General features: G+C 43.4%; 1 protein-coding gene across 2 annotated transcripts in view; it reads left to right on the top strand.

Moving 5' to 3' along the window:
• Nucleotides 1-16316, top strand: part of LOC137435343 (heparan-sulfate 6-O-sulfotransferase 1-B) — a 162094-nt gene that overhangs the window by 53203 nt on the left and 92575 nt on the right. The window lies entirely within an intron of this gene.

Genomic DNA, 16316 nt, shown 5'->3' with positions numbered 1-16316 from the left:
GATGAAAATTTCCTGTCAATCCGACCAGCGGTTGCTGAGAACCTTAATTATGAAGTTTTCGGAGGTGCAAAATAGGGCGGAAGAATAATAAGAAAAACTCGCAGTAATAATAGGTTTCCTCTCCATTTCATGGAGAGTAAACCTAATAATAAGGATAATAACATGACTCCTCCTGCCGCTCCTGTAGTGAGCAGATGTACTTGTGTATAAACAAATATCAATTTTGTCAGCAGGACTCAATGACTTTTTGATGTCTGGTTATAGACCTGCTTGCTGATGGTTGATACGTCGGGAGCACTAAATACCAATTTGTAAGGTCTCCCGCCAACCTCGGCATGTGAATTAAGACAAAAGTAAGAGAGAATGACAGATTAGTTTTTTTTCTTCAAAAGTCACTGTGCTTCGTGATTATAATCCAATATGGCTGCTGTAATAAAAAGCTCATATCAGAATACCTTTTTGTTTGTGGTTTGGACCTGCAGTAAGTAAGAATCGAGGTACAGCTGATTAGCCGTGGGAAAGTGTTCCAATTTGCTTTAGAAAGCAAGCTTTGCTGCATCGTCTGGTATCCCGTGTATGTTCTCAACTGAAATGCATTTCCCACCCTAATTCTTGCTATGAAGCAGGGCTTTGCCTCTTGTCTCATGTATAAGTTTCAGGAATCATCCATAAGTGTACTGTGTGTTTTGACTCAATTTGCAATGTTCCACAATGCGTCTAAATGTGTCATTGCTGTGAATTTGTTTCAATTTATCTTCAATGCCTGCCCTTCTGCTCCCTTCACCACACCTTTCCCAATCCAGTCCCAGTTATTTCCTATCGATATTGCTAGAACTGCAACCAATTACCAAGCACTGCTCTAAATTTCCATGTGTGATAGAAGGATAGCTTAAAGGGATGGGCACTTGCCTTTGAGCTGTCTGGCCTGGATTCGCTTCTCGACCGAGCTACAAACTCAACGCTGGTGTTTCACATGCAGGGCGATGCATCAGTGTGTGGAATGTCGATCATAAGGACGTAAAGACAGAGGACCCATCTGCTCCCACTGGTGATGACTGTTAAAGATCACATGATGTCTTTGACGAAGAATAGACGAGTTATCTCCAGAACCCTGAAAAAAATGAAATTTCTGTCCAATCACCTTCGATTGAATATCTGGCCTGGTCAGCTAGCTAGTTCATGAAAGCCTATGGGGAAAAAAACTTTCCCTAGCCGATTCCACAAGAAGATAGGAATAAATAGGGCCATGAAAGTAGTAGTAGTAGTTGTAGTAGTAGTAGTCGTATAGTAGTAGTAGTAGCAGCGGTAGTTGGTTAGTTGCAGCTCAGAAAACGATGCAAATTTACCCCAAAAAACAAGATTGAAATTGATTGAAAGCAAATGTGTAAAAAGGGATGCCTTTCGACTGGTGCTCGGAGTGTGCAAACGACATTAATTGAAAGAAAGAATTTCTGTGTATATATGGCCGGCTGGACATATTTTCTGTGGTCTCACCGTCGAGACACGTTCTTCCTCCCTGACTGCCTTCATGCAGGAGAAATCAGGAGTGGAACTTAGAAAGAAATACAAGTCTGTTGAGGGAGATTTGCAGCCGTTGTTTGTGGTTTTCTACTCCTGAAATAAATAGTTAATGTTGTGCCGGTGGCGACGTCCTCATTTCAATGGATTGCTGCAATCATTTTGGCTGGCTGTGCTCTTCAGCAGTTCTAAGTGCCTGCTTGCACAACCATTATATATATATATATATATATATAATTTTATTTGATGTAATATACGAATACTCTTTACAGTGCGTTGGTGATGCCGAAGCAGTTTCTTGGCAAGGATTACACTGGGTCATTTTGCCATTTGCTTCCTAGTGCTTTGTCCGTGCGCTATCCTTTTAAATGCTGAGCGCCAAGCAAGGAAGCATGTGTACAGTGCATTCAGAAAGTATTCAGACCCCTTCACTTTTTTCACATTTTGTTATGTTGCAGCCTTATGCTGAAATCGTTTAAATTCATTTTTTCCCTCATCAATCTACACTCAATACCCCATAATGACAAAGAGAAAACAGGATTTTAGAAAGTTTTGCAAATTTATTAAAAAGAAAAAACTGAAATATCACATTGACATAAGTATTCATACCCTTTGCTATGATACTTGAAATTTAGCTCAGGTGCCTCCCATTTCTCTTGATCATCTTTGAGATGTTTCTCCACCTTGATTGGAGTCCACCTGTGGTAAATTCAATTGATTGGACATGATTTGGAAAGGCACACACCTGTATAAGGTCTCACAGCTGACAATGCATATCAGAGCAAAAACCAAGCCATGAGGTCGAAGGAACTGCCTTCAGAGCACAGAGGCAGGATTGTGTCGAGGCACAGATCTGGGGAAGCCTACAAAAAAATTTCTGCTGCATTGAAGGTTCCCAAGAGCACAGTGGCCTCCATAATTCTTAAATGGAAGAAGTTTGGAACAACCAGGACTATTCCTCGCGCTGGCCGCCCGGCCAAACTGAGTAATCGGGGGAGAAGGGCCTTGGTAAGAGAGGTGACCAACAACCCGATGGTCACTCTGGCTGAGCTCCAGAGATCCTGTGTGGAGATGGGAGAAACTTCCAGAAGGACAACCATCACTGCAACACTGCATCGATCTGGGTTTTATGGTCGAGTGGCCAGATGGAAGCCTCTCCTCAGTGAAAGACACATGAAAGCCCGCTTGGAGTTTTCCAAAAAGCAGCTAAAGGGCTCTCAGACTGTGAGAAACCAGACTCTGTCGTCTGAGGAAACCAGGATTTAACTGTTTGGCTTCCGTCTGGCCACTCTGCCATAAAGCCCAGATCGGTGGAGTGTTGCAGTGATGGTTGTCCTTCTGGAAGTTTCTCCCATCTCCACACAGGATCACTGGAGCTCAGCCAGAGTGACCATCGGGTTGTTGGTCACCTCTCTTACCAAGGCCCTTCTCCCCCGATTGCTCAGATTGCCGGGCGGCCATCTCTAGGAAGAGTCCTGGTTGTTCCAAACTTCTTCCATTTAGGAATTATGGAGGCCACTGTGCTCTTGGGAACCTTCAATGCAGCAGAATTGTTTTGTAGCCTTCCCCAGATCTGTACCTCGACACAATCCTGTCTCTGAGCTCTGCAGGCAGTTCCTTCGACCTCATGGCTTGGTTTTTGCTCTGATATGCATTGTCAGCTGTGAGACCTTATATACCCAGGTGTGTGCCTTTCCAAATCATGTACAATCAATTGAATTTACCACAGGTGGACTCCAATCAAGGTGTGGAAACATCTCAAAGATGATCAAGAGAAATGGGAGGCACCTGAGCTAAATTTCAAGTGTCATAGCAAAGGGTATGAATACTTATGTCAATGTGATATTTCAGTTTTTTCTTTTTAATAAATTTGCAAAACTTTCTAAAATCCTGTTTTCTCTTTGTCATTTTGGGGTATGAGTGTAGATTGATGAGGGAAAAAATGAATTTAAACAATTTCAGTATAAGGCTGCAACATAACAAAATGTGAAAAAAGTGAAAGGGTCTGAACACTTTCTTGAATGTATTGTATATATATATATATATATATATATATATATATACTCAAAGGCAAAAGTTATTGTGACACACAAACAACAAACAGAATCCAGTAACATCTTATCCGCGGTCCGTAACAATATATATATATATATATATATATACATATATATATATACATATATATATATATATATATATATATATATATATATATATATATATATATATATATATATATATATATATATATATATATATATATATATATATATATATATATATATATATATATATATATACTCAAAGGCAAAAGTTATTGTGACACACAAACAACAAACAGAATCAGTGTTAAACTTTTACTGCCGCGAATGAAATGTTATTACATGGAAAGACAAATGTTTCAAGGTATGGTAACGATCAACAGTCCAGAAGAACAGTGCACCTGGCATATGCAAATGAGCCACAACACAAGAGGGGGTTCACAAGCAAGTTCACACAGTCAGTAGCGAGTGTGTCCACCTTGTGCATTGATGCAGGCCTGGCACCTTCGCCTCATTGAGGCCACTAAACGTCGATGAAAGTCCTTGGGAAGATCATTCCATATCCGAGGAAGGATTTGGTGGAGTTCCTGCAGCGTTTTTGGAGGATTCGGATGACGTCGTAAACGTCGCTCCATTTCATCCCAGACGTGTTCAATGGGTGACAAATCAGGGGATCTTGCAGGCCAGGGTAACACATTAACATTGTTCTGATTAAAATACTGCTGTACAACTCGAGCAACGTGTGGTCTGGCATTATCGTGTTGAAACGTCACTCTAGGGCCGTTCTGTTGCAAAAACGGTAAAGCGGCCATTTGCAAAATCTCGTCTCGGTACCTCACAGCATTCAAGTTCCCCTCAATCACAATCATTGGCGTTCTTGCTGCAGCTGTTATCCCACCCCAGATCATAATGCCCCCACCTCCAAAACGATCCCCTTCCAGAACACATGGCCTGATGTAACGTTCACCTGTGCACCTGTAGACACGTGTCCTACCGTCAGCTCGGTGAAGCTGTGCCAAATGGTGTTTCTATGGACGTTGAATCGACGAGCAACATCACGCTGCGAGGTACCAGACTGAAGCATACCTATAGCTCTCCATCTGTCATTTTCCCCGAGGCGTGGCATGTCAAACTTATTCCAAAACGATGAATAGAGGTGTTTTTCTGACTTCTGCACTTCTTAAGACTGCATTGAGTGGAAATGATAAGCGTCTGGTTGTCTGGCCTTTTAAAGTGAACATTGCTGGCCATTTTTCTCGAATATGTCATGCTTCTTGCAAATTTCATGCAATTTGAACAACTGCTTGGTTGCGTTTCTTCGACCATTTTAACACACTCTTTCTCTGGTTCAAATCCAAAAATTCATTCACAAGATTACCAATGAAAAAATTCCATGTCACAATAACTTTTGCCTCTGAGTATATATATATATATATATATATACAGTCATGGCCAAAAATATTGGCACCCTTGCTCTTTTTTCAAATAAAGCACCATTTCTTCCAGAAAATTGTTGAAATAAAAAATATTTTGGTATCCACATGTGTATTGCTTTCGTTTGCAGTGGAACAGCTGTGGGGAGATCGGAGACTGTATGACAAGTTGTTAGGGTGAGATATGAACTGCTTCTTTGGAAGGAATTCAAGCAGCTTACTGTTTTAAGCAGCTAACAACACCGCGACAGACCCTTACCATCGTACATGACTCGCTTTGGGCGTCATTCACACTTCCAAACACGATATTTATGAGAGTACATTTTGCTGTTGACCATTTCTCTTTGTTGTGACTTTTATTTTTCATTGACGGTCAACTTCTCTTATTCTACAACATCATGTGTCTGTTTTGTACTTTCTGTTCGATAATGCACTCGGAGTAGGAGTACTGTGTTGACATCATTTTGCCTTGGATTTTATGATGTAAGTATGCTCTTGTTGATCTGGGGATTTCCTTTACCTAGTGTCCCTGGAAGAGGTACGAGTGGGCGGAAAGGTGGCAGTTTGAAAAAAGGAGAATTGACTCGGAATCCGAACGGCTCGTATGTCTTTTCTTCCACGCTAAAGTATTACAGCCTTTCCCACAATTCGCCATCATTTCAAATGGAGATAAAAATTGAATCTATGAGATGTTTACATTGTTGATTTTATTAAGAATTCTGATGATCTGAAACCTTGACTTTAATAAAAACAAGTATTTTTCTCCAGTGATGCAGAAAAGTCGGTTTTGAAGAGAAATCTTTACATTTCTTACATTTCTCTGTGTTAATGGTGTTGTTGGTGTTGGTGTTGGGTGTTGTGTAAACCCTGGTGTTGGGCTAGCGGCTAGGGTGCCGGCTTAGGATCCTAGGATCCTGGGTTCGAATCTCGGTCGATCGCTGAATTAACGCCAGGGGGGTTGACTCAGCCTGTCATCCTTCCGAGGTCGGCTAATTGAGTACCAGTTCACTGGTAATTCCCTGTTTGTCGCTAAAGGCGGCAAAAAGGGTTGGCGTCAGGAAGGGCATCCGGCCGTAAAACATTGCTTCGAAAAGGGACCAAAAAAACAACAACAACCACGGTTCCCGAAAAAGGCCAACCCCCGCTTGCGGGGAAAAATGGCCTCTAAAGGTGTTTTTTTTTTTTTTTTTTTTTTAATGGACTACCTTTTACTTGTTTGGTGTGCTTCACAGAGGTTGTAGAAATCAGTGGCTGCAGTTGATTATCTCTGAAATTATCTCCCAAAATGTAAGGAATTGTTGCTGCGAGATGTTCATAGTGATTGGTTCCTTAATTGCTGATGTCACGAACTGGAGGATTCTGGTTGACCCGAACAAATTATTCTGACACAATTTGTTATTGAGTATATGTTTTGTTCTGCCCTTTTCTGATCAGGTGCATATAGACAACAAACGAGGCTCAGTGAGATGTGTGGCCTTTTTATTGGCCCTTCTTACAGCAGCAGCTTGTAAGCTGGGAATGGTTATTTAATATTAGCTCGTGCTCTGTACAGTCTGTTCAACACAGATACATGCCAGACCCGAGTAATCGATATTCCTCGTGTGATTGTCGCCTACCAGTCACAATAGTATCCTTGCAGTGCATGCCCTTACAAATCGCGATGATGGCCTTTGTATATAACATTATTGTTAAATTTCATTTGTGAAACTTCAGTTGAGAAATGTGAAATTCAAGTGTTATGGAAGCATACCTGTTGACGCTAATGCATGGTTTACGGGGTTTATTCCTCCTCTGGGCGGTAATCGTAAGATATGATTGCAATTCGCATATTTGACGTCTGTGTGGATGATGACGTGATTACCTGTGTTGAAACATTGATGATGTGGTTATGTAAGTTGCTGATCGGTATTGCCCTTTTCCTTTCTGAAGTACTTTTAATCACCAGTGTTGCAATTAGTAAACTAGAACTGCACTCAGAGCGCATAGTCTCACCTCATGCGTTCATTCTGAACAAAAATACCATCGTTAACTGAACACCTTACTGTTATGGCCCATATATCTGTATCGTCCATGCACCCATTATGTCACATAGTTTCTTGGCATGGGCTATGAACGTCATAAAAGAAATTCTTCACTTGCATCGGGTCATAGATCAGATATATGAAGTTTCAGATTTTTGGATTAAGATTTCAATTCAACAAATTATGGCTGGAATACGACTTCACCGATGACATCATTAGGGAGTTGATGACATATGACAAGTTTAAAAAAATTTCGTTGTGGTTTTGGAGAAAATTATGTCCAAATTTTTTCTTTTAATCCATTATGGCTGCCATATCATGTGACCAATGCTGTCAGCATTAAAATATTCTCCATGGAGAGTTCCTCCTGTGTTTAAAGTTTCACATCGATCGGACAAGCATTTGCGGGGACACACATTTTTGGGTAGGGTTATATATTCAACCAATTATGACTGGAATACCACTTCACTGCTGATATTGTTGTTATCACCTTATATACCCCCATGGAGAGTTGGTGACATATGCCAAGTTTCATTTTTTTTTCCTCGAGCAGTTACGGAGAATACAATTTTTAAAGCGAAAATATAGAGATGCAGACACACACACACAGACAGAGAGACAGACACACACAGACAGGGGCATTGCAATAGTGTTCGGGGCGAGACTAATAAATAGGGGTATGGAATAGTCAGGTTCACTATGTTTTTTCGTTCAAATTTTTTGGAGATTAGCAAAACTATACATTTTTGGAATATTCAGAGCATAAGGAATCCAAAAATTAATGTTGGCATTTGCGTAGACACCTTTGCGAAAATGACACTCAGGACAGTGATGAAGATCTGTAAAAAGCATATTCCTGAATGGTGTAGACCTAGTAGATCCTGTGTATAGGACTTTTAGTTCAATCTGATACTAACAAGGCTGCTTTCTTGCTTTATAAACCCATACCTATAACTTCAAAGGACTTGCAATATCATGTATCTATATATATAAAACACAGTTTGTGTGTGTGTAATGTTACCGATAGACTCCTAAACGGAGAGGCTTACGTGCTTGATATTTGACATAGACATGGCCATTGAGCGTGGGACGAACATGGCCGAACTCAAAATATTTGACGATCCATATTTTTTATTCATATTTACCTCAGCGCATTTCAGCGAAGTACCCGCTAATCTCAGCCGGTTCCAGAGCAGCTCGCTGATTCGCTCAGAGCGATCACGTGATGTTCCATTCCCGCCGCCAGACTGATTTGCTCAGAGTGATCACGTGATGTTCCATCCCGTCACACGTCACTTCACCTTTTATGCGATCGTGTTTTGTATCGATTTTGTGCGATATGAATTAAATGTCTTTGAAACAGCTGTGAAACGTCTTTCCACAACCCTTCCGTAACCGATTGGAGCAGTTTCTTGCCGCACAAAACGAGATCCGCGAAGCGAGTTGGTCGAGTCGTGCTGACCAAGATGGCGACACGGCGGCTTCACTTTTCACGGAGTATGAGCGTTCTATATATTTTCAATTCAATGCGCCCGTGATTTATGGCAAAGACATGACCATTGGGCCTTCACGGTGTAATTTATGCGAGGCTTTTGTCCGAGTGAGCTTGAGTCGAGAGGGCGAATGTACGGGTTGGGAATGTTCGGGTCTCCCTTCCCCCGCCCGGCAACGCCGGTACTGGAGGACGTCACAGGATCGGTGAGTCTCCAAAATCCGCATCGTGCTGTTGCGAATATGCAGGACTATGTCCGATTGTTGTGCTGCTCTCTGACCATGAGAACTGCAACGTCATTGTTGACTGGCCATCCCCTTCCTCCCCCTTCCCCCTCCCCCCACCATCCCTCCTTCCCTTCCCCCTCCACCCTACCCCTCCCCTTCTCCCCTCCGCCCTCCCCTTCTCCCCTCCCCCTCCATTTCCCCCCTCCCCCTCCATTTCCCCCTCCCCCTCCCTTTTCCCCCTCCCCCTCCCCCTCCCTTTTCCCCCTCCCCCTCCCCCTCCCTTTTCCCCCTCCCTTTTCCCCCTCCCTTTTCCCCCTCCCTTTTCCCCCTCCCTTTTCCCCCTCCCCCTCCCCCTCCCTTTCCCCCTCCCTTTCCCCCTCCCCCTCCCCCTCCCTTTCCCCCTCCCCCATACCCCTCCCTTCCCCCTCCACCCTACCCCCTCCCCTTCTCCCCTCCCCCTCCCTTTTCCCCCTCCCCTCCCCCACCCTTCTCCCCTCCCCCCCCTCTTCTCCCCTCCCCCCCGTTCCCCTCCCCTCCCCCCCGTTCCCCTCCCCTTCCCTCCCCTCCCCCCTCCCCTCCCCCGCCCAGCAATGCCGGGTACTTCTGCCGGGCCCCCTCCCCCTCCCCCCTCCTCTCCCCCCTCCCCCCTTCCCCCCTTCCCCTTCCCCCCTCCCCCCTCCCTCCTCCCCTCCTCCCCTCCCCCCCTCCCATCCCTCACCCTCCCCATCCCCCCCTCTTCTCCCCTCTCCCCCTCCCACTCTTCTCCCCTCCCCCCCGTTCCCCTCCCCTCCTCTCCCCCCCCGTTCCCCTCCCCTCCCCTCCCCCGCCCGGCAATGCCGGGTACTTCTGCTAGTTATGTAATAGTTATATCACAAATATAAAGACAATGTTTTTCAATTACCTTTGTTTGTTGCTTTTCTATAATCCTGAGCACTATTTTGAGGCCTTTATTGGATTCCTTTTTTGACCCAGAAAACATAGGATTAGCATATTTAATTAAGTTTCTAGGTTGACTAGAAGCCGAGATAGCGCAAAATATGTCTTTTATGGTGGCCATTTTGAAAATCCAAAATGGCGGCCATGCATGCAGGTGTCTGTGCAAATGCCAGCATTGATTTTCGGATTCTCCATGCTCTGATGATTCCAAAAATGTACAGGTTTGCTAATCTCCCAAAATTTTGAACGAAATTATATTTGTTAACATAGTGAACCTGACTAGAAAGCAGTAGGGTATGAATGCGAGTGAGACAATGTGAGCGATTTATGCTTAGAGGAAAAATGTGAGGTGCATATGTAAAACCTCACCCAGAAGGGTGGGTAAAGAGGCAAAACACTGACAGAGAGAGCTCTTTATAATTGTGATGCCCTTTGTGAGTCTAGCTAGACGAATTGGGAATTATTGTAGGGATAGCAAGAGAAAGAAGTGTATGTCAGTGATGGAGATATATCCCCATGCTAGGGACCTACTGGCTCGTCCCTCGCTCCTTTGCCTTGTGCTTGATCAGCTGCTGCGCCGATCTCCCAGCGCCATCTGGCGCAGCTCGTCCTGGCTTCAGTGCAACCGTTCCTGGCTCCAGTGCAGACTCCAAGGATGGTCTCTCCTTTCTCGGCACGTACAGGCAGGAGGGTTGGCTTCATTCAGTCCCGAGTGCATGTCAACAGCGACGATCCGTCTGACAGACGGTTCCGCCTTTTAAGCAGCTTCAGCAGGGCAGAGACTTTGGGGATCAAGGTCCATGGGAGGTGGAGATCCTGGGAGAAAAGGTCGTGGCTTTCCCATTTGATGTGCGATAGCGCTTTCTCATTGTTGCGCTCACCAGATAGCGCCTCCTTTTTCTGTCAATCATCCCCGAGTTGAAGTCTTCCCCCAAGTCGAGTCTGCTTCTTTCTTAACGGGTTTTCCCACCCAGCACATTTGAAAAGGAAGGTGGTTGTTGTCTCCCTTATCATCTCAATTATGGTTATGTGATGTGGTTTTAGAATGTAGTTGTGTGTGGTGCTGTATGAGAGGGTTAATATAAGAAAGAAAGGGAATTTCTAAATTGCGTGTTGCACCCGATATATCTTGAAGAATGCTAAATGCTAATTTGGGGGAAGAGAGAGAACCAAATTTGTACTATGTGGTGCATGAAATATATGAGCCATGAATAAAAGAGGATTTAAAGGTGGAATAAAGGAACACCAGGAGGGTTATAGAGGAGGAGGTAGAAGACCGATATTGCCTACACAGTGCATATACCCCGTTTCCCTTAGACTATGTGTGGGTGCCTATCTGGGGCACATATACTAACGGTAAACCTATGTGACATGGAGTTTCGTTCACCTGGGGTCTGGTTCCATAACCGTGGAATATATATACAGTCACGTGAAAAAGTAAGTACACCCCATGTAAAGTTTTGACTTTTTCAACATATTTCAACATACAGCTATTTGATCTTCATTTCAACAATATTGATAGACAAAGGTGATATAATATAACAAATATCATGAAACATTTACATTTTGTAGTCCATTGCATGATTTAAATAAACATAAATGCAAATTTCGCATGTGGAAAAAGTAAGTAAATCCTTGGCTCTAATAGGTGGTATTGCCCCCTTTGGCAGAAACAACCTCAAGTAGGCGTTTCTTCTAACTGTCTTCCAGTCTCTGACATCAACTGGGAAAATTTTTTGCCCACTCCTCCATGCAGAATTCTTTCAGCTGTGCGATGTTGAGGGGTTTCTTGCATGCACAGCTCGTTTCAATTCCCCCCACAACATCTCGATGGGATTCAGATCCGGGCTTTGACTTGGCCATTCCAGAACCCTCCATTTCTTTCTTTTCAGCCATTCCTTGGTGGATTTACTGGTATGTTTAGGGTCATTGTCATGTTGCAAGGTACACCTTCGGTTGAGCTTCAACTTTTCGACAGATGGCCTCACATTATCCTCAAGCACCCTCTGGTACAATGAAGAATTCATCGTGGATAATATGATGGTGAGCTGCCCAGGCCCTGATGCAGCAAAGCTGCCCCAAAACATAATATTTCCACCACCATGCTTTACAGTTGGTATCCAGGTTCTTGTGGTCAGATGCTGTCTTTGATTTTCGCCAAACATGTCTTCTGGTACTGTGGCCAAATAGCTCTACCTTTGACTCATCTGTCCAGAGCACATTGTTCCAGAAGTGCTGGTCTTTGCCTTGGTGTTCATTAGCAAACTTTAATCTTGCCCTGATGTTCTTTCTGGACAGCAGAGGTTTCCTCCTGGCACACCTCCCAATCAAATTTGTGCAGCCTCTTTCTAATGGTAGACTCATGCACTTTGACATCAACAGTGGCAAGAGCTACCTGTAGGTCCCGTGATGACATTCTGGGGTTCTTAGAGACTTCTTTCAGCATCTTGCTGTCTGCTCTCGGGCTGAACTTGCTGGGGCGGCCTGGCCTGAACAGGTTGGCAGTTGTTTGTTGGCATCTACAAGTTCTCCACTTGTAGATGATCTTCCGGACAGTCGAATGATTGATTTCAAATTGTTTGGAGATCTTTTTAAATCCCTTCCCAGACTGGTAGGCATCTATAACCTTGTTTCTGAAGGCCTCAAAGAGCTCTTTTGAACGAGGCATTGTGACGCCGCACACTTCAACAACAAAGAGCAAACCAAACGAAATGTCTGAGGTTTAAATAACACAGGTTCCTCCAAGATCCTCTCTAACAATGTTCTAATCATTTGCACCTGAGCTGGTGCACCTGATTCTAATTTTAGGTATTTGAAGTAGTGATAAATGTAGGGGTGTACTTACTTTTTCCACATGCAAAATTTGCATTTATGTTTATTTAAATTATACAATGGACTACAAAATGTAAATGTTTCTTGATATTTGTTATATTATATCACCTTTATCGATCAACATTGTTGAAATGAAGATCAAATACCGTATTTTCCGGTGTATCAACCGCACCCGTGTATCAACCGCACCCCCGATTTTCGACTTCAAAAATAAAAAATAAATAAATCAGATTTTCGAGAGGGGGGGAAAAAAAAATCAGGAAAATTTAAAAAAGAGAAGAGAATAAATAAATAAAATGGAAAGCGAAATATGGTGAAAGGAAAGAGAAACTGAAGACAGAGAAAGAGTGAAAATACATGAAATGAGTTGAAAGAGAATTTAAAAAACATTATAATTATTCTTTCTTGCCAATGTGGGGCCCTGAAAAGGGCCGTTGGGTTTTGGCTCTTGCCAATGTGGGGCCCTGAAAAGGGCCGTTGGGTTTAGTCTCTAAAATCCGAAGAAGTCCTCGTCATCCGTTTCTTCAGTCCAATCCGAGTCGGGGTAGGCGAGATCCTCGTCGTCGTTATCCTCTTCTCCATCGTCGGAAAAGGGCCGTTGGGTTTAGGCTCTAAAATCCGAAGAAGTCGTCGTCATCTGTTTCTTCAGGGAAGACATTACGAAGATCATCATCCGAGTCTGGGTAGGCGAGATCATCGTCGTCGTTATCCTCTTCTCCATCGTCGGTCACTGCCACTTCATCCTCCCAGATCATGTCATCTTGAGTGCCATCAAGGGCATTAGATATGCAGCACTTGAGGAAGGCCCATTCATGGCGGCTATTGTGTGAGATTTTTCCCGCTGAAATCTGTATTGATTCATGCTAGAATCGGCTTGAAATGCCTATTGTGATCGCATCAATAGCCCGTGAGGGCTCTTCCAAGACGGTGAAGGACTGGTTTGCGTGCAATATCGAGTTGGATGTTACAATCTCGGACTTCTATGCAGAGTTCTCAGACGGCAAGTATGATGGGGATAGGGAGCCATTGCCTGACGATACACGCGGTACTTTTGTCAAAGTATTCGCCGGCCCCAGTAAAACTGACATGACGAAAGTTTCACCAGCTTGCAAAGTTTCTGATGTGACAAAGACTCTTGGCTCATTTCTCAAATTTGTGTTGGCTGCAGACACGGATCACAGGATGGAACCCGATGAATGAATAAATAAAATCATTTTGAGGAGAAAGGAGTCTTTATTTCATATTTTTCCATGTCAACAAAACTCAATGGAAAGTAGGAAAAAAAATAAAAATAAAAACCTCCCTCCCTACCCGAACTTTTGAGAAAAAAGGCCGCTCAACAACTTTTTATTTTTATGTGGCCTTACCGCGGCGTTGGTTAGACAATAGGTACGTCATAATGTCCCATGCAAAACATCCTGTTTACCATGTTGACGCTTTTGTTTTGTGACTTAATCCTGTCTTTATTTAGCACACTCTATTCACTATGTGACCTGTCATTCAAAGAGGACTAGTGAAAGTACACATTTTCACAAACACGCATAGAAAAATCAAATATTACAAACTTCAAACTTTCTTGTATTTTGACTGGCAGCAGTAATCGGCGTTGAACCTACCTTAGTAACGTAATTGACGATCATTCATCATTGTATCCCCGCAACCCCAAAGTAATATAAAGATTACGTCCCGTTGATATGACAGTTTTTCAATGCACAAATTTTTGTGTTACTGTGTATCAACCGCACCCCCTTTTTTAGGGTCTTCCCGTCGATAAAAAAAACGCGGTTGATGCACCGGAAAATACGGTAGCTGTATGTTGAAAAAGTCCAAACTTTACATGGGGTGTACTTACTTTTTCACATGACTATATATATATATATATACATATATATACACATATATATATATATATATATATATATATATATATATATATATATATATATATATATATATATATATATATATATATATATATATATACATACATACATACATACATACATACATACATACATAACATACATATATATATATATATATATATATATATTGTTACGGACCGCGGATAAGATGTTACTGGATTTGCCGAGCGGATGGCGCCGCGGCCCGAACTATTTTTACAATGACTAAGACCCGATTCCTTAAACGTGGGCCAAATCGTGCCACAGATATTCAATGGGGGAAAAGACAAAGGCGACACAGATGTGAAGAAGAGGAAGACAGAAGTAGGGAATACGAATATAATTTATTTGTATTTACAACCAAAAGTAACCAAGGAGAAGGAAGGATAATAAAATAAAGACAGACAGAGGGACGGACCAGAAGGACACAGTGAAACTTAGCTTACCTATGCAGTCTTACTTAACCCAGGACAGAACAAACAAAGACGGACTCACACGAATGGGGAATGGAGGCAGGAATGAATGGCTGCACCGGGAGGGAAGGTTCAGCTCGGACCAGAGGACGGCCGGGCCGGGAGGGAGCAGCCGCCGCCCTTCCTCAACAGCAACCTGCCGTCAACGCTCAAGCTGCGGCGGTCAAAGCTGCGATGGTTCCAGCTCCGGTGGTTCAAGCTGCTGTGGTTCAAACTCCTGTGGTTCAAGCTCCGGTGGTTCAAACTGCTGTGGTTCAAACTCCTGTGGTTCAAGTTCTGGTGGTTCAAACTGCTGTGGTTCAAACTCCTGTGGTTCAAACTGCTGTGGTTCAAACTCCTGTGGTTCAAACTCCTGTGGTTCAAACTCCTGTGGTTCAAACTGCTGTGGTTCAAACTCCTGTGGTTCAAGCTCCGGTGGTTCAAACTGCTGTGGTTCAAACTCCTGTGGTTCAAGCTCCGGTGGTTCAAGCTGCTGCCGTGGGGACGTCGTGTGCTTTCTCAGGACTCCTTTTCATCACTCCTCCGCACTTGTGTCAAAGGCTTCCCCCGCGCTTCTGTCTACGGCTTCCGCGCGCGCTTCTTATAACGCCGCGGGCGAATCAAGCCGCCGGCCTCCAGGACACGCCCATCGGTGAGCTCGCCTCGGCCCTGATTGGTCGGCACGGGCCCTCTGGCTCCACCCTTGATGACGATGGGCGGGCACGCCCAATATTCGGCAGCTCCTCCCCCTTCTTCTCCGAGCCTACCTCGTGGCTAATGGAGTCTTGGAGCGAAAACAACAACCCACAGCGGCAGCAGAATTCAGCGAACCGCTCAATGCAGTTGGTAATTGAGGAAAGGGGGAATGTGCAGGGAATCTACTTGTCTGAATTCGGTGCAATGGAGTATTAATTAATGGAAGACAAATCCTTAGCCTACTACACAGTATAAGGAAATAACTGTCAACAAGGAGGAAATCCATTATTGGCTACGTGGGTGCTTATGAAATAACTACGGAACGACCTTTGACCTTTATACACAGACTGGAGGCAGGAGGGTCCAGAATAAAACAATAAAAAAAAACACAATCCTCATATCCACAACAATATATATATATATATATATATATATATGTATATATATATATATATATATATATATATATATATATATATATATATATGTATGTATGTATGTATGTATGTATGTATGTATGTATGTATGTATGTATATATACACACAGATAAAACGGATAAAGACCCCTATACTGATGTTGACAAACGAGAACGGATTGTGGATGCAAGTCTGGTAAGATGCCAGTGTGGACGTGAGTTTGGATCCATCAGAGGGTTGAGGATCCATCAGGCAGGAAAGGGTGTGGGAGTGATCGTGTGAGAGATGTTTGTCTGTGGGTGATGGTGTGCATGTGGAGGCAGGGTAGGTTCGAGAGAAGTTGTGG

The sequence above is a fragment of the Myxine glutinosa genome, chromosome 9 (assembly GCF_964187855.1).
Source record: "Myxine glutinosa chromosome 9, kmMyxGlut1.1, whole genome shotgun sequence".
Lineage (NCBI taxonomy): Eukaryota > Metazoa > Chordata > Myxini > Myxiniformes > Myxinidae > Myxine > Myxine glutinosa.
Note: the sequence above shows the minus strand (reverse complement) of the source record. Positions and strands in the feature narration are given on the sequence as shown.